The sequence below is a fragment of the Leucopleurus acutus genome (assembly GCF_964270905.1).
Source record: "Leucopleurus acutus genome assembly, chromosome: 3".
NCBI lineage: Eukaryota > Metazoa > Chordata > Mammalia > Artiodactyla > Delphinidae > Leucopleurus > Leucopleurus acutus.
Genome location: NC_139145.1, coordinates 143,545,293 through 143,565,491, shown reverse-complemented (window position 1 = coordinate 143,565,491; position 20,199 = coordinate 143,545,293). Strand labels below are relative to the sequence as shown.

General features: G+C 38.2%; 1 pseudogene across 1 annotated transcript; it reads left to right on the top strand.

Moving 5' to 3' along the window:
• Nucleotides 1–14,542: 14,542 nt before the first annotated feature.
• Nucleotides 14,543–17,237, top strand: LOC309958952 (putative inactive 1-aminocyclopropane-1-carboxylate synthase-like protein 2; annotated as a pseudogene). The gene is made up of 2 exons: nt 14,543–14,680; nt 16,144–17,237. The product of its transcript is annotated as a putative inactive 1-aminocyclopropane-1-carboxylate synthase-like protein 2 (transcript).
• Nucleotides 17,238–20,199: the final 2,962 nt, after the last annotated feature.

Genomic DNA, 20,199 nt, shown 5'->3' with positions numbered 1-20,199 from the left:
ACATAGTCCATCAATTTCCTTTCTGGGAAGGAAAGAAAACCAGAAGCAAAAAAGTCTTACTAATTAGAAAAGATATATGCAACCCTATGTTCATTGCAGCATTATTTACAATAGCCAAGTTATGAAAGCAACATGTGTCTACTGACACATGGATAAAGAAGATGTGATATATATAGTGGACTATTACTCAGCCATTAAATATGCCATTTACAATAACATGCATGGCTCTAGAGGGCATTATGCTAAGTGAAATAAGTCAGACAAAAGAAATACAAATACCGTATTTTATCACTTACATATGGAATCCAAGACACAAAACAAATGAATAAACAAATAAATGGATAAACAAACCAGAATGAAAATAGACTCATAGACACCAAGAACAAACAGGTGGTTGCCAGAGGGGAGGAGGTGGGGGGATGGCAAAATAAGTGAAGGGAATTAAGCAGTACAAGCTTCTAGTCATAAAATAAGTAAGTCATGGAGATGTAATATACAACATTAGCCTTATGGTCAATAATACTGTAATACCTTTGTATGGGGTCAAATGGTTACTAGACTTACTGTGGTAATCATTTTGTAATGTATTTAAACGTTGAATCACTATGTTGTATGCCTGAATTTAACATAATATTGTACATCAACTATATTTCAATGGAAAAAAAAGAAATTTGAAATGAACAATGATACCACAGTGACTGTAAAATGAAAGAAACAGTTGACTTCTTGGTCTTGAAATGAATACATGACACCAAGTCTGCATATTTGGGGGTTGATGGTTTAATTGGAATTTCTTCAAATTAACTTCTATGTAGAACACAATGCTTATTAAAAGATAAGTAATAAAAGTGTGCCATTTTTAGCTTACTTATATGTTATTAAATTTCAACAGTAATAAGGGAAATTTTTTAGATTTAGAACTTAGAGCAAGAAAAAAACAAAATTTTTTCCAAGGAAGAGTACTGTATCACTCATGTTGTTTAGAATTGGTAGCCTAAACAGACAGACATTTAGTTCATTTTAGTAGTGCCTTTAAAGCTCCTACTGGCAATCCCCTTTCCCATCATTCACTGTGCCTCTCCCATTACCCACAGCTCTGCACTTGGGTATGTCAGGGCTCATAGCACCTTAGATGCAAATCTCAGCTTTCTTCAGCTGTTTTCACAGGAAATCTGTTTACTCCAGTCCAAGAAAGCATTTTCCCTCCTCCTTTATTTTGGTATAATTGACAAATAAAATTGTGAGATATTTAAAGTGTACAGTGTGATAATTTGATATAAATATATATTGTAAAATTCATCCCATCTCGATTCATCCCATTGAGTTAATTAATACATCCATCACCTCACGTATTTATCTTTCTTTGTGTGTGTGAGAACATTTAAGTTCTACTCTCTTAGCAAATTTCAGTTATACCATAACAGTGTTATCAACTATAGTCATCACGTTTTATTTTAGATCCTCAGAACTTTTTCATCTTATAACAAAGTTTGTACTCTTTTATCAACCTCTCCCTATTTCCCCCACCCCTAGCCCCTGGCAGTCACTTTTCTAATCTCTGTTTATATGAGTTCACTTTTTTTTTTAAGATTCCATATATAATTGATACTATGAGGGTATTTGTCTTTTTCTCTCTGGCTTGTTTCACTTATCATAATGCCCTTTGGGTTTATCCATGTCATTGCAAATAGTAGGATCTCCTTCTGTTTTAAGGCTGAATAATATTCCACTGTCAAATTTTAGAAGATGTACTGATGATGTGATGTGTTAAGGGCAGCCTCACAGAGTTCCATCTCCTGTTGGGGTCAAGGCTGACACTGCCCCACCCAACCATATTTTTCCTTCCGCTCAGAAGCAACAAACAAATCCCTATCTCTCTTTGTCGCTGCATGCCTGACAATGCCCCTTACCAACCCCCTTCCCCTCCACTTTCAAGATTATAACTGATTGTTTTAACAAATGTGTGTCCCTCCATAAAAGAATTCTCATAGGGACTGCCAAGAGAATGGCATTTTACCTATTTTGTTACATAAATGACAGGTTATATGTAATTTTTTCAGAGAGTAGTTCATTTTTTTTTCCCAAAGGATTTTAGCTTTGAGAATGTATTGATAGTCATCACTGGTCAAGTTCATGATCTGTAGCTAGAAAAACATAAACAGTAAGAAGCAAAATTGGTTTCTCCTTTCTAGAAAGACTGACTGCAAGCCTAATTCTACAGCTTGTCCCAGATGCTTAAAAACTATTGCACTTAAGTTTTGTCACTGATTAAGCCCCTTTATTAACATTTTGAGGAAATTAAAGGAAACGCAAGAATTCTTTTATATATTTTTTGCATATTTATAAGCAATTATTAATAAGTGTTTGTCTGTCTTTTCCTTTTAAACTGATTGCATAAATTTCATGTGAAACTTTCTCTCCTAGTTACCATTTTCTAAAACTTTAATCATACCTCTTGCTCTTTTCCTAACTTTTCTGCATTTAACATTCTCTGCACTTATTTGATTAGTTGTGATTAAATAGTAAAACTATACACAAATAATTTGGATATTTTTACTGATTATAACATTTAATAAATATATTTTGATTTTAATTATATTTAATCCACATGAATTAGTGGATTCTAATTTCATATAAGTACTTAAGTGTCTTCCATGCTCACATTTTGGTTATTTCCTTTACACAACCCATTTCCTGCTTTTACTGGAAGTTGAGCAGGGTTTTTCTATTTTTGTTTTTAATTTTACTGTTCCCCAAGGCTTTCTTCATTGTGTTTTTCTTGGGTAGGCAACATCTTGCCATGGAATATTTGAGCAATCACTAAAGTATACCCACACGCCACTTATTAAATGAGTTGGTTTTTTTTAAATGAAGTATTTGGTTAATAGGTAACAAAGACAATTTCCAATACATCACTCCACAGCCCAGTATCTAGAATTTTCCTAGTGAAATATAATTCTAGAAATGACCTCCTTTCATATTTGTTATTTAACTTATCACATTATGGATCTCAAGAGTTGGTGGTAATAGCCAATGAAATACTACGCTTAAGAAAGAAGGTAAATAATGTTATTTGAACGCATTCATTAGTTTTGTGCTTTACATAAAATATTTTATTCTATTCTCTCAACTCTCATAATATAATTAATTCCAAAATTTAGAGATGAGGAATTTAGGATTTATAGATGTTCAAAACCTTGGCCAAGGTCATATTAGTAAGTGGTAATGCTCCTCTCCCCTACTGCTTAAGTTTTTTCATGATTTTTGCAGAGCCCGTGAATTTTAAGACTAAACTTTTATTTTCCTGGTGTACTTAGGCCTACATTTTTTAGAAGAATGATGTATCAAAAATAGTATCAAAAGGATTTTCAAATGAAATCAGCTCTACAGAAAGTCTTCCGGTTCCTTTCCCTTTTCACTCCTGTGATTGTGATGAGTGCAACAATGTGTTCTATTCCATATGCTCTTCTTGCAACTGAATTTTGACACTGTTCCCACCAAGGAAAGGGATCTGTGTTCTTTCCACTTAAATCTGGTTGTCAGTGGTAGTGACACTTTGTGACTTCCAATGCTAAATCATAAAAGGTGACTTTTTTATTTTTTGCCTTGTTCACTTGGGACCCTCACTCAATTCAGTCACCATAGTGTAAGGAAGCCCAAGAAGCTCGTAGAGAGGTACACATGGAGAGCCTCCAAGGCTCCAGTCATCAGCCACGTATGACTAAACTCTCAACAAACAGCCAGCACCAACTTGCCAGTCATGTGAGTGAGTCACCTTGGAAGTGATCCCATAGTCCTCAGCTGAGCTGATGCCACGTGGAGCAGAGATGAGCCTTCCACACAGATCACAGTCCAAATTGAAGGTATGAAAGCTCAATAAACTATTGCTGTTGTTTTAAGCCACTAAGTTTTGTGGTGATTTGTAATTCAACCACAAATAACTATTGAAAAGATACATGCACCCCCATATTCATAGCGGCACTGTTTACAATAGCCAAGATAATGAAGCAACCTAAGCGTCCATCAACAGATGAATGGATAAAGAAGATGGGGTACATATATATAACGGAATATTACTCAGCCATAAAAAGAATGCAATAATGCCATTTGCAGCAACATGGATGGAACTAGAGATTATCAAACTAAGTGAAGTAAGTCAGACAAAGACAAATATATGATATCACTTATATGTGGAATCTAAAAACTAGTACAAATAAACTTATTTACAAAACAGAAACAGACTCATAGACATAGAAAAAAAAACAACTTATTTTTACTAAAGGGGAAGGCAGAGAGGAGGGGAAAATTGGGAGTATGGGATTAACAAATGCACACTATCATACATAAAATAGCTAAACAACAAGGATTTACTGTATAGACCAGGGAACTATATTCAATGTCTTATAATAAACTATAATGGAAAAGAATAAACAAAGAATATAGATATATACATATATGTATAACCGAACCACTTTGCTGTACACCTGGAACTAACACAATATTGTAAATCAACTGTACTTCAATTTAAAAAAAACAACCTAAACAAGTATCAAATATTCGTTTGGATTCATGGAAAACTTACTTTTAAAAATCATTTTCATTGCACTATATTTCTGAAAGTTTCCTATCCATTAGGTGAACTCAGAACTACTCTGATAAACATGACCCAAGCAAAATTGCCCAGCTCCAGGAAGACTTGCACAAACAGAAATCATTTCTGTTTTGTACTTTTATACTTACTCTGCTTTACTGTAAAGGCCTGTTTGTCTATTTTGACCAGAAAGTTCTAGGAAATAGGAAATTAATTTATTTGACCTGGACTTGCTGCAGTGGTATGAATAGAGGAAGTAACCTTTGTACTAGTTAACAATTTAAAATAAATGTATTTGAACCTCAGACTGTTCTATTGCTACAAGTTATCTAACTTCTATTAATTCTATAATTGAATATATATTTTAAGTTAAGGATTTTTTTCCTTCTAAAAAACCTGCTTCTTTCAGTCACAGCTTATCCCCCTTTAGTCCATTTTTTGTGTTTTATTCACAGATGTTTTAAAATGTGATTTTTCTTAGAAATATAATTTTTCTTTCTCATTTTCCTTAGTCTTACCATGATAATTGGTCATAAACATCAAGGTCATGGTTTGCAATTATCCAGATTAGACATCCATTTGATAAGCTTGTAAGATCATCAATTATATTGTCTATTTGCATATTTTAACATGACATAAATAGACCATATTCTGCAATGTTGTTGAATATATGTACCAATAAATACATGACTCATATTAACTATTTGAAAGGGTAAGTGGACAGGAACTCAGGAAATTTGTAGAGGTGGCCTCAATTGTTTCTGAGGGTCCATTTTCTAGGGACACTAAATCCGAGTGTCTAGTGTCGCAACTGCCCTAGCCTCGGTTTCCCTTCCCTTTCAAACAAAGCTTGAAACAAGGGCTTGTGTGTAGGTAATTCATTTAGGAAGAGACCCCAGGTAACAGGAATGGGGAGTGAGGGAGTGTAACCTGGAAGGAGGGAAAGGAATGATTGGAGTAATTTATCAAACTGGTCATCACTGTAGCTACAGGGGCTCAATTCCAGCTTCTGATGAGCTGTTTAGAAGGTACATGCACCATTGTCCCGTCAGACTTCACTTCAGAAACACAAGTTCAAAGACAGAATAATTAAGAATTTCAAGAGAGTTACAACAGGGGACTAAACTCAGGTCCTTCTGAATGCAGGACCATGCATAACTGCAGTGGTTACATGCTCATGAAGCTGGCCCTGCTTGTGATCTTTGAGATGTGGCACTAAAAGGCTGGAGATGGTTGTCTCAAGGCAAAGCAGAGACTGAAGTGTGAACGCAGGAGCTGGGGGGCTGAGGGGATTGTGAGAACATGAGCTCACAAGCTTTAGGAATGCACGCAAGTCCAGGGAAGCATTTATACGTAAGCAGCTTAGAAATTGGCAATTCAGTGCAAGCTCATCTAAATCTAATTGAGACGAAGTCCCAGCCGGCATTTGGGATACACCTGTATTAGGACAGCTTTGGCTATATTACCTTTTGGAACAGCTTTAACACATTTGCAATTCATATAGAGTTTTTGATGAGAAACTCTTTTTTTTATCTTTATTTATTTCCTTATTAGTCAACCATTTTATACACATCAGTGTATACATGTCAATCCCAATCTCCCAATTCATCACACCACAACACCCACCCCCCGCTGCTTTCGCACTTTGGTGTCCATACGTTTGTTCTCTACATCTGTGTCTCAATTTCTGCTCTGCAAACCGGTTCATCTGTACCATTTTCTTGGTTCCACACATAAGCGTTAATATACAATATTTATTTTTCTCTTTCTGACTTACTTCACTCTGTATGACAGTCTCTACATTCATCCATGTCTCTACAAATGACCCAATTTCGTTCCTTTTTATGGCTGAGTAATATTCCATTGTATATATGTACCATATCTTCTATATCCATTCGTCTGTCAGTGGGCATTTAGGTTGCTTCCATGACCTGGCTATTGTAAAGAGTGCTACAATGAACACTGGGGTGCATGCGTCTTTGGAAATTATGGTTTTCTCTCGGAATATGCCTAGTAGTGGGATTGCTGGATCATATGGTAATTCTATTTTGAGTGCTTTAAGGAACCTCCATACTGTTCTCCATAGTGGCTGTATCTATTTACATTCCCACCAACAGTGCAAGAGTGTTCCCATTTCTCCACACCCTCTCCAGCATTTGTTGTCCGTAGATTTTCTGATGATGCCCATTCTAACTGGTGTGAGGTGACACCTCATTGTAGTTTTGATTTGCATTTCTCTAATAATTAGTGACGTTGAGCAGCTTTTCATATGCTTCTTGGCCATCTGTATGTCTTCTTTGGAGAAATGTCTATTTAGGTCTTCTGCCCATTTTTGGATGGGGTTGTTTGTTTTTTTAATATTGAGCTGCATGAGCTGTTTATATATTTCGGAGATTAATCCTTTGTCCGATGATTCATTTGTAAATATTTTCTCCCGTTCTGAGGGTTGTCTTTTCGTCTGTTTATGGTTTCCTTTGCTGCGCAAAAGCTTTTAAGTTTCATTAGGTCTCATTTGTTTATTTTTGTTTTTATTTCCATTACTCTAGGAGGTGGATCAAAAAATATCTTACTGTGATTTATGTCAAACAATGTTCTTCCTATGTTTTCCTCTAAGAGTTTTATAGTGCCCAGTCTTACATTTAGGTCTCTAATCCATTTTGAGTTTATTTTTGTGTATGGTGTTAGGGAGTTTTCTAATTTCATTCTTTTACAGGTAACTGTCCAGTTTTCCCAGCATAACTTATTGAAAAGACTGTCTTTTCTCCAGTGTATATGCTTGCCTCCTTTGTCATAGATTAGCTGACCATAGGTGCGTGGGTTTATCTCTTGGCTTTCTATTCTGTTCCATTGATCTATATTTCTGTTTTTGAGCCAGTACCATGTTGTCTTAATGACTGTTTTGTAGTAGCTTTGTAGTATAGTCTGAAATCAGGGAGTCTGATTCCTACAGCTCCATTTTTTTTGCTCAAGACTGCTTTGGCTATTCGGGGTCTTTTGTGTATCCATACAAATTGTGAAATTTTTTGTTCTAGTTCTGTGAAAAATGCCAGTGGTAGTTTGATAGGGATTGCATTGAATCTGTAGATTGCTTTGGGTAGTATAGTCATTTTCACAATATTGATTCTTCCAATTCAAGAACATGGTATATCTCTCCATCTATTGGTATCATTTTCAATTTATTTCATCAGTGTCTTATAGTTTTCTGCCTACAGGTCTTTGGTCTCCCTAGGTAGGTTTATTCTTTTTGTTGCAATGATAAATGGGAGTGTTTCCTTAATTTCTCTTCCAGATTTTTCATCGTTAATGTATAGGGATGCAAGAGATTTCTGTGCATTAATTTTGTATCCTGCAACTTTAACAAATTCATTGATTAGCTCTAGTAGTTTTCTGGTGGCATCTTTAGGATTCTCTATGTATAGTATCATGTCATCTGCAAACAGTGGCAGTTTTACTTCTTTTCCAATTTGTATTCCATTTATTTCTTTTTCTTCTCTGATGGCCGTGGCTAGGACTTCCAAAACTATGTTGAATAATAGTGGTGAGAGTGGATATCCTTGCCTTGTTCCTGATCTTAGAGGAAATGCTTTCAGTTTTTCACCATTGAGAATGATGTTTGCTGTGGGTTTGTCATATATGGCCTTTATTATATTGAAGTAGTTTCCCTCTGTGCCCACTTTCTGGAGAGTTTTTATCATAAATTGGTGTTCAATTTTGTCAAAAGCTTTTTCTGCATCTATTGAGATGATCATATGGTTTTTATTCTTCAGTTTGTTAATATGGTGTATCACATTGTTTAATTTGTGTATATTGAAGAATCCTTGCATCCCTGGGCTAAATCCCATTTGATCATGGTGTACGATCCTCTTAATGTGTTGTTGGATTCTGTTTGCTAGTATTTTGTTGAGGATTTCTGCATCTATATTCATGAGTGATATTGGTCTCTAGTTTTCTTTTTTTGTTGTATCTTTGTCTGGTTTTGGTATCAGGGTGATGGTGGCCTCATAGAATGAGTTTGGGAGTTTTCTTTCCTCTGAAATTTTTTGCAAGAATTTGAGAAGGATGGGTGTTAGCTCTTCTCTAAATGTTTGATAGAATTCACCTGTGAAGCCATCTCGTCCTGCATGTTTGCTTATTGGAAGATTTTTTTTTTTTTTTTTTTTTTTTTGTGGTACACGGGCCTCTCACTGTTGTGGCACCTCCCGTTGCGGAGCACAGGCTCCGGGTGTGCAGGCCCAGTGGCCATGGCTCATGGGCCCAGCCACTCCGCAGCACGTGGGATCTTCCTGGAGCAGGTCATGAACCCATGTCCCCTGCATCAGCAGGCGGACTCTCAACCACTGCACCACCAGGGAAGCCCTGTTGGAAGATTTTTAATCACAGTTTCAATTTCATTACTTGTGATTGGCCAATTCATATTTTCTATTTCTTCCTGGTTCAGTCTTGGAAGGTTATACCTTTCTAAGAATTTGTCCATTTCTTCCAGGTTGGCCTTTTTATTGGCATAGAGTTGCTTGTAATAGTCTCTTCGGATCCTTTGTAATTCTGCAGTGTCTGTTGTAACTTCTCCTTTGTCATTTCTAATTTTATTGATTTGAGTCCTCGCCCTCTTTTTCTTGATGAGTCTGGCTAATGGTTTATCAATTTTGTTTATCTTCTCAAAGAACCAGCTTTTAGTTTTATTGATCTTTGCTATTGTTTTCTTTGTTTCTATTTCATTTATTTCTGCCCTGATCTTTATGATTGCTTTCCTTCTGCTAACTTTGGGTTTTGTTTGTTCTTCTTTCTCTAGTTCCTTTAGGTGTAAGGTTAGATTATTTATTTGAGATTTTTCTTGTTTCTTGAGGTAGGCTTGTATAGCTATAAACTTCCCTCCTGGAACTGCTTTTGCTGCATCCCATAAGTTTTGGATCATCGTGTTTTGATTGTCATTCGTCTCTAGGTATTATTTGATTTCCTCTTTGATTTATTCAGTGATCTCTTGGTTATTTAGTAACATATTGTTTAGCCTCCACGTGTTCATGTTTTTTACGTTTCTTTCACTGTAATTGATTTCTAATCTCATAGCGTTGTGGTCTGAAAAGATGCTTGATATGATTTCAATTTTCTTAAATTTACTGAGACTTGATTTGTGACCCAAGATGTGATCTATCCTGGAGAATGTTCTGTGCACACTTGAGAAGAAAGTGTAACCTGCTGTTTTTGGATGGAATGTCCTATAAATATCAATCAAATCTCTCTGGTCTATTGTGTCATTTAAAGCTTGTGTTTCCTCATTAATTTTCTCTTTGGATGATCCATCCATTGGTGTAATTGAGGTGTTAAAGTCCCACAGTATTATTGTGTTACTGTTGATTTCCTCTTTTAGAGCTGTTAGCAGTTGCCTTATGTATTGAGGTGCTCTTAAGTTGGGTGCATATATATATATAATTGTTATATCATCTTCTTGGATTGATCCCTTGATCATTACATAGTGTGCTTCCTTGTCTCTTGTAACATTCTTCATTTTAAAGTCTATTTTATCTGATATGAGTATTGCTACTCCAGCTTTCTTTGGATTTCCATTTGCATGGAATACCTTTTTCCATCCCCTCACTTTCAGTCTGTATGTGTCCCTAGGTCTGAAGTGGGTCCCTTGGAGAAAGCATATATATGGGTCTTGTTTTTGTATCCATTCAGCAAGCCTGTGTCTTTTGGTTGGAGCATTTAGTCCATTTATGTTTAAGGTAATTATTGTTATATGTGTTCCTATTACCATTTTCTGAATTGTTTTGCGTTAGTTTTTGTAGGTCCTTTTCTCCTCTTGTGTTTCCCAGTTAGAGAAGTTCCTTTAGCATTTGTTGTATAGCTGGTTTGGTGGTGCTGAATTCTCCTAGCTTTTGCTTGTCTGTAAAGCTTTTGATTTTTCCTTCAAATCTGAATGAGATCCTTGCTGGGTAGAGTAATCTTGGTTGTAGGTTCTTCCCTTTCATCACTTTAAGTATATCATGACACTCTCTTCTTGTTTGTAGAGTTTCTGCTGAGAAATCAGCTGCTAACCTTATGGGAGTTCCCTTGTATATTATTTGTTGTTTTTCCCTCACTGCTTTCAATAATTTTTCTTTGTCTTTAATTTTTACCAATTTGATTACTATGTGTCTCGGCGTGTTTCTCCTTTGGTTTATCCTGTGTGGACTCTCTATGCTTCCTGGACTTGGGTGGCTATTTCCTTTCCCATGTTAGGGAAGTTTTCAACTATAATCTCTTCTCGGGTCCTTTCTCTCTCTCTTCTCCTTCTGGGACCCCTATAACGCGAATGTTGTTGTGTTTAATGTTGTCCCAGAGGTCTCTTAGGCTGTCTTCATTTCTTTTCATTCTTTTTTCTTTATTCTGTTCCACAGCAGTGAATTGCACCATTCTGTCTTCCAGGTCACTTATCCATTCTTCTGCCTCAGTTATTCTGCTATTGATTCCTTCTAGTGTATTTTTCATTTCAGTTATTGTATTGTTCATCTCTGTTTGTTTATTCTTTAATTCTTCTAGGTCTTTGTTAAACATTTCTTGCATCTTCTCGATCTTTGCCTCCATCCTTTTTCTGAGGTCCTGGATCATCTTCACTATTATTATTCTGAATTCTTTTTCTGGAAGATTGCCTCTCTCCATTTCATTTAGTTGTTTTTCTGGGGTTTTATCTTGTTCCTTCATCTGGTACATTGCCCTCTGCCTTTTCATCTTGTCTATCTTTCTGTGAATGTGGTTTTCATTCCACAGGCTGCAGGGTTGTAGTTCTTTTTGCTTCTGCTCTCCGCCCTCTGGTGGATGAGGCTGTCTAAGAGGCTTGTGGAAGTTTTCTGATGGGAGGCACTGGTGGTGGGTAGAGCTGGCTGTTGCTCTCTGATGAGAAACTCTTGAGTCTTTGTCACATTTGCTATTCATCTTCTCTCTTCATCTTTTATTAGTATTGTCTTAGTCAGATCAGGCTGCCATAACAAAGTACCATAGTCTAAGTGGCTTTAAATAACAGAAATTTAATTCTCACAATTCTAGAGGCTGAGAAGTCTAAGATCAAGGTGTCAGCTGATTTGGTTCCTGGTGAGAACTCTCTTCCTGATTTACAGATGACCACCTTCTTGGTATATCGTCATTGGCCTTTCCTCCATGCATACTAGTGTGAAGAGAGAGATAGAGAGATAGAGATAGAGAGAGAGGCACTCTTTTCCTCTTTTTATAAGGCCTCTAATCCCATTCTATTAAGATCTCACTCTTATAACCTCATTTTAACGATAATTACCTCCTAAAAGCCCTATCTCCAAATACAATCATAAAGGTGGGGGGGTATGAGTAGGGCTTCAATATATAATTTTTTTTTTTTTTTTGGCAGGGGATGCAATTCAGTCTATAGCAAGTATAAACTTTAAAATCCTAAGTGATGGATTTCATATTTATCAATATTCAATCTGATATAGTTTTATTTTGCCCATCTTTCTAACTGTCTGTAATACTTTGAGCTTTTTTTTTTTTTTTTTTTTTGCTGTACGCGGACCTCTCACTGCTGTGGCCTCCCCCGCCGAGGAGCACAGGCTTCAGATGCGCAGGCTCAGTGGCCATGTCTCCGCGGCATGTGAGATCCTCCCGGACCGGGGAATGAACCCGCGTCCCCTGCATTGGCAGGCAGACTCTCAACCACTGTGCCACCAGGGAAGCCCTACTTTGAGCTTTTATTCTGTGGAGTAGATACTTATATCGGTGTATTGCCATCTCATGGCCCTATACTTTTGGGAAACTCTTCACATGGAAAACTGGATGGGCTCCACCCCTCCCCCAAATATATCAAAATGCTAATGAGAATAAAGGCTTCTTTCATTTCTCAAGATTTACCTCATTGTAAGGAAGTTTGGGCTGTAATAGTAATATTTTTCTGTATCAGAAGAAGTGTCTATACAGCAGAAAAGCTGATTCTGCTTTCATCTGTTCTAAGGAGTTGACACTGGGAATTTGGCTTTCACTTCTGGATGCTACACTTAGGAGGGACACTGGGATGTCCAGCAGGGGTGGTGAATGTCTACAGGAGCATGGTCTAAGAGGAACAGTTGAAATTCTTAGTAGAAAAGAAAATGGGGGGACATGTGTCTGATTTTAAATGTTTAAAGGCTTATCATATAAAAGAGGGATTAGGGTCCTCCTGAGTGCCCTCATAAAACAGAGCTAGTATTAATGGATAGATGTGAGAAGAAGGCAAATTAGTTTATGAGGAAAAACCTTTAAACAGCCAGAGCTGTGCAAAAAAGGGTGGCAATGGGAGGTTCTCTGAATAATGACATAGGAAGCTTTTCTTTATTGACAGTATTGAAGCAGGGTAAGAGTATTTTATACCAGCATCATTGTCCAAGACTGAATTTGTCCTAGGGCAGTGGAATTGTATGTAAATAGTAAGGAATGGTTCTTAAATTGTGCAGCACCACTTGGTGCTCTGAGAAGGCTGATTTTCTGTTATTAAGTGCTGTGTCAAAGAATGCATAGTGTCTGTATTAATTTCCTAGGTATACCATAACAAAGTACTTAAAACTAGGTGGTATCAAACATCAGACATTTGTTGTCTCAAAGTCCTACAGGCTAGAAATTTGAAATCCAGGTGTTGGCAGGGCCAGACTCCCTCTGAAATTTATAGGGGAGAATCTTTCCTTTGCTCTTCCTAGCTTCTGAGGATTGCCATCAACTCTTGGCATTCTTTGGCTTGCAGCTTTGTCACTCCAATCTTTGCCTCTGTTGTCACATGGCATTTCTCTTCTCATAAAGATACCAGTAATGCTCGATTAGGGCTCACTCTAATGATTTCAACTTAACAACATCTACTAACACCCTGTTTCTAAATAAGGTCACATTGACAGGTACCAGGGCTTACGACTTCAACATATTCTTTTGGAGGACACAATTTAACCGTTAATGGCATCTCCAGGAGGCAGATATACTGTGCTTTCATACTGGCTCTGTCCTTGCCATGCTCAATTACCTAAGCAAGTCAGTTTACCTCTTGGCACTTCAGTTATGCTTCTGTAAAATGAGAGCAGTAACTTTCTCTGGCCAGACATAGAGAAAGGACATGTGGACACAGTGGGGAAAAGGGAGGGTGGGATGAATTGGGAGAGTAGCGTTGACATATATACACTACCATGTGTAAAACAGATAGCTAGTGGGAAGCTGCTGCATAGCACAGGGAGCTCAGCTCAGTGCTCTGTGATGACCTAGAGGAGTGGGATGAAGCTGGTGGGAGGGAGGCTCAAGAAGGAGGGGATATATATATATATATATATATATATATATATATATATATATATATAGCTGATTTACTTTGTTGTACAGCAGAAACTAATACAACATTGTAAAGCAATTATATTCCAATAAAAAAATAAATGAATAAATACTATAATAAAAAAATAACTTTCTTTGGCCAACTGACAATGTCTGATGTGACTACGTAAAGTGTTCACACATGGTCATGTGATCTCAGAAGCCCTCATATATAGATATGTTTATTGCAACCCTCTCAATATAGGTGCATCTCCAAATGATAACCTTTTTTCATTTGAACATAATTAAAGCATGAAATGCTTAATCTCTAACAGGTATAAAAATTCTCATAGACACTAACTTCAAAAGGCCAAAAGGCAGGGTCTGCAATAAGAACATGAGAAACAGCACAGCTTTATTTCATTTTGGAAGAGTCTGAGAGAATGAACTAACTTAATCAACACAATCTACCCAGTCCACATGAGGAAGAGGAAAACACAAGAGATCTGTTTTAGGATTTATTCTAAGATTTATGATCTAATTTTTCACCATGACAGTCACTTTGTTCCCACAACATCCTATTCAAAGACTTTCTGGTGACCTAAATCTGTCATTTTCTTTTAAAAGCCCCTGTTTTCCATCCTGTCCTTGATTTCCAGCTGTTCTTTGTGCTCATTGTTAATTACCATGAGTGATAATTTGGGGAGGCATGCAACATGTTTGCAAGCAAAGGGAATGAATGGTCTGGCATTTGAGGAAGGACTAAAAGAAACATTTCAGTCTGGAACCAGGCAAGCTGGAAGAATATGTTCTCAACAGCTTAAAGTAATGGATATGGACTGAAAATGGCAAAAACAATCTTGAAAAAGAAGAACAAAGTTAAAGGACTCATACTTCCTGGTTTGAAAACTTATTATAAAGCTACAGTAATCAAGACAGTGTGGTAGTGTCATAAGGATAGACATATAGATCAATGGCATAGGATTGAGAGTCCAGAAGTAAACTCTTACATTCATGACGAATTTATTTCCAACAAATGTGCTAAGATAATTCAATGGAAGAAATAATTATCCTTTTAACAAATGGTACTGGGAAAATGGAATATCCACATGTAAAAGAGTGAAATTGGACATCTACCTCACACCATACACAAAAATGAACTCAAATGGATCATAGACTTAAATGTAAGAACTACATCTAGAAAACTCCTGGAAGAAAACATGAGAGTAAACCTTAGTGACCTTAATTTAGGCAATGGTTTCTTTGATATCATACCAAAAGCAAAGAAATAGCAGAAAAAAAATAGCTAAATTGGACTTCATCCAAATTAAAACTTTCTGTGCTGTAAATGATACAATCAAGAAAATAAAAAGATAACCCACAAAATGGGAGAAGATATTTGCAAATCATATGTCTGATAAGAGATTTGTATCCAGAATATATAAAGAATCCTGACAACCCAATACTATAAGGACAAATAGCTCAATTAAAAAGTAGGAAAAGAATATTGAATATACCTTTATCCTAAGAAAATATACAAATGGCCAATGTGCACATGAAAAGGTGCTCAACATCATTAGTCTGTAGGGAAATACCAGGCAAAACTACAATGAAATACCTATAACTTCAAACTAACTAGGATGATTATAATAAAAAAAGGTGGATAAGCAAGCTTAGTGAGAGGAGAGTGTTGGAGAGGTCTCTGAGCCCTGACGTTCCAGGATGATTTCATCAGGCATAAGGATCTTAGACCACAGAAAGATGAATGGAAACAGAGGCAAAAGTTTCAGCCAGCCTGCGGAGGCCAGTGCAAATACCCAGAGTATGAATCACTGATCAGACACTCTCCACGTGCCTTGTGGCCTGATGAGGGGCCAGGGCCTCAGAAACCAGAATATTCTTAGCCAGTTGATGGAGATGTTGGTGCATTTGCTGTAGATCACTGAAGAACATATCATGCAGCTGATGACCAAGCACATGCAGCAGGACCTGGTGCTGGAAGAGCAGAGGCATAATCAGGCCAGCCAGGAGCAGGAAGCCCTCCTGGACCACTTAATATGCCAACTGGTCTACCTCCTGTAGTCTGGGGCCATGGGTGGCCTGGGACTCCAACTGCTTTGCCCTTCCCAGGACTCTAGGGGTGAAGTCAGAGGTGGGCAGTGGGCCCATCATCCAGGCAGCCTGACCAGCTAGTTCCTCAATGGAGTGATTTTGAAGCTGCATTTGCCAGCCATGACCTATTCAACTGTGGGATTGACATCTCTGCCTTGTACCATTCCAGCTTCTAGGGCTACAAGAACTGCCATGGAGACAAATACCATGAGGACAAGAACACTTTGGGTTTCATTAATCTTGGTACCAGTGAGAATAAGCTGTGCTTTGATCTGATTACTGAAATTTTGAATCACAGTGACATGAACTGCATTGAGGAGATCCTGCTGCAATATCCTGATTAGAGAGGGCAACCATCCCTGGGAAGAAGTGGGCTCGTTCCTGACCTACTACTGCAAGACACCTGCCCACCTGGATCCAGAAAACTTGGTTGTTCTAAATGGCTGCCACTCTGTCTTCTCCGTGCTGACCATGGTTCTGTGCGATTCAGGTGAGGCCTTTCTGACCCCTCACCACCTTCTATGGTGGCTTCCTCTTCAGCTCCCACCGGTATGTGAAAGTTGAGCTGATGCTTGTCCACCCAGACAGTGAGATCACCGATGTGAACATCCATCCTTTCCAGCTCAAGTGTAGAAGGTGGAGCAAGCCCCACTTGAGGCTATGCTTAAGGGCAGTAAGGTCAGAGACCTTGTGTTAATTAACACTCAGAATCCTCTGGGTGACCTCTACTCCTGGGACTCACTGAAGGAATACCTAGAATTTGCCAAGCGGTGCAACCTACGTGTCATTATAGATGAGATTTACATGCTATCTGTGTTGGATGAATACATGATATTTCACAGTGTTCTGGGCATGGAAAGTTTGCCTGGTTTCAACAGGGCCCATGTGATCTGAAGCACCAGTAAGGATTTTATCATTTCTGGCTTCTGCTTTGGCACTCTGTATACCCACAACAAGGAGGTGGGCTCTGCTGTGAGCTCCTCTGGCTGCCTCTGCAGCGTTTCTGGCATCACCCAGCACAAACTGTGTTGGCTGCTCCAGGACAGAGAACAGATTGACAAAGTGTATCCACCTGCTAACCCTCACAGGTACATCATTAACAAGTTGAAGGCATTGAAGATCCCTTCTCAATTGTGGCTCTGGCCCCTATATCTGGGTCAACTTGGAAAACTTCCTGGACCTGTGTGCATTGAAGGAAGAGCTGTTCCTCCATTGCTGCTTCCTGAACAATAAGCTGATATTGTCCCGTGGTGAGACCTACAAGTATTAGAAGCCTGAAATTTTCCACCTAATCATGGTGGATAAGCTCATCTGGCTAAAACACACTTCCCACATCAGTTCTATCAGGTGCTAGTGGAGCAGAAGCAGGATTTGATAGCGAAGCAGCTGGAGGATGCACAGAGGGAGTGAGCGCTCTGCCCTCCAGGCAGTCACTCCAGCCAGTCACAACGCTCAGGGATCCCTGCTATCAGCCTCTGGTCTAGAAGGCTGGGGCACTGAACTGGTGCTGTGACTGAGGAAACAATGGGCTCCTCCAGGAATGGGCTCATGTGACGCAGTCATCAACCTCCTTCAGCTGAGCATGTGTAATTTTTGGAAGCTTTGCATCTTTTTAGTCTCTGCTAGCCGTTGTGTGTGCAAAACATTTTTATGGGGTTGGGGTTGGAAAGCCTACAGGAATAAAGGGAACTCCCTTGGGCCCTATTTAGATGGGTGTATTTTTGTATTTGATGTCCTCTAAATTCTATATTCTCTTAAATTCCGGGCCTCTTCTATGTCTTGTTGATATTTTTCATAATCACCTTTGGGAGCTAGATGATTTTTTTGTCCTTCAAAAATTCTAAAGCAGGTTGAATGTGAAGAATAATGTCAGAGGTAGGCCAGAAAGGAAGGGAAAAAATGATCTCTAACTGAAGGAGCACATTCCAGGCGTTGGAGGCACTGTCCCATAGGATCCTGACACACCATCCTTACCCATGAATGACTGAATGGCAGGGTGGGGATAGAATTTCAGAAGTTCCTGCTTCCAAACATCAGTTCTTTCCATTCTTGCCTTTCAAAAGACTTTTAAAATGAATCTCTGGGACAAGCCTGTGGTTTTCCATTTCTATCTCTAGTGTTTTCAACTGTTCTAATCACACTGCTTGTGAGTTTCTCTGCAAAGCTTTTGCATATCTGAGCTTCAGGCCGAGCACTGATGCTGTGAGATGGGTGAGGCAGGGACCACCATCATTTTATAGATGATGAAAGGGCTTTTAGCACCAACTGGTGGCTTTGGTCAATCACTTCGGTTTGTGGCCATCTTCCCTCTCTTGAGTCTAGGTTTGGTGGTTCTTGTTCTTCAGTGACAATTTTCCTTTAAAAACATCAACAAAAAGCAGCATACCAACAAATCCCAATTCTTGAAGGTTTTTTTTTTTTTTTTTAAATACCAGAGAGTGTTCTTTAGAAATCGACTACAGCTAATAAAAACATAAAGGGAATTCATTGGAAGATGAAGGAGCTATTGTGACCAGAGCTGCTCTTGGGATCTCTGTTAACAGCAGCTAATAGACAGTCTCATCAGGGAACTGTCCCTGGGATGGAAGCGTGGTGCCTTCCATGTAAGGGATAGGCTGTTTCTGTCTTCTGATCCACAGATTCAAGTAAGAGAGTGGAAAAAAAGAACATTTTCACATCTACACGCATCTCCCTCCATTATTTAGGTCTTTAATTTCTCTCAGCAACGTTTTTCTAGATTTCAGTGTAAAAATCTTACATACACTTTGTTAAATTTATCACTATATTATGCTTTTCATGTTATTTTAAAAGTATTGTTTATTAATTCATTTTCTAATTATTTGTTGCTAGTATATTGAAATAACTGATGTTAGTATATTGTATCTTGTATCTATCAAGAACATTGAAGGCTCTAAGGTTTTACCCACTTGCAAACTAACAGGTTTCACAAACGCTGACAGAAGGCATGAGAAGCCTGGGTCAGAGACAAATGACAACTTATTACTGACAGTAATAGCAGTAATCAGAGTATGACTTTTGCTTTGGTAGCCCAAGCCCTGCTTTCTAGAGGGCAAAATGTGGAGGACAAAGTGATGCCTGCATAGGCAGTGGAGTGTGTTGCAGGAGAAGAGACCCACACGTAGGGAACCTGCTTCTTTTATAATCAGCAGTAAGCCTGCCTGAACTTTAGCTCTGAGAGAGCCATTATTTTTCCTATGCTGAATAATCATAGTCATAATTTTAGTTCAACAATCCTTGTTTTACAGGTAAGGATACTGAGCCCAGGGAGGAAACCCAAGCTTTTACATCCACTTCTTTTCTTCTTTTTGTCCCCATGGTGCTTATTCTTGGTCAGTCTATTACCTCTTGTCCAGTTTATTGTCACAGATTCCCATATACTATGCCAATCTTCCTAAAGTTCTTCTTTGACTATTTGGTAGTTACTTAATTAGTTAAGATGTTATTAATTCTTTAATAAATACATGTTGAACATTCTGTTTGTTTCACCCATGTTCCAGTCTCTGAAGTAAACATGACAGAGTTGTGCTGTTCATGCTGCATGAAGTTTATTTTTCACCTTCTGGTAAGGGAGACAGATGATAAATAAACAACAAAATGTATGTGTCGCTGTGTGAGAAGGAAATATGTTAGGTAATGCTATGAAGAAAACTAAAGCAAAGTATAAAAGTATAGAATAGTGGTGTGGAAGGTGCTATTTTTGATTTATCCCAGCAGGTACAACAGTGAAGTGAGGGACCCAGGTAAGCAAAGATCTGAGGGGAAAGCACGGCAATAATGATGTACCAACCAACAAGTACAAAGGCCCTGAGGCAGGAAAACCTTGATGTATTTGACAAAGAGCGAGAAGGACAGTGTGGCTGGAACAGAGCAAATCTGGTGACGACTGGTAGGAGATAAAGTCAGAAAACATACAGAATGGCCAGGTCATCAGAGTCCCATGCCCCAACCTGTTCAAATGTTTCCATATATTTCAATGAACAAAAGTCAGACTCATTGATTGGGTAACCGAGGCTCCCCACTGCCTATTTTTTTTTTTTTTTTTTACCTTTTCTAACTTTACTTTCATAGCCCCCTAACATGAATTCTTCACATCAGCCCAGCTAGTGTATTCATCAGACCCCAAGTTACTTTTCATAGCTCTGCTACTAGAACTTTTTTCCACTATACAACCTCTGACTATTGAAATTGGCAAGATAGGTCTAGTTCAAAAG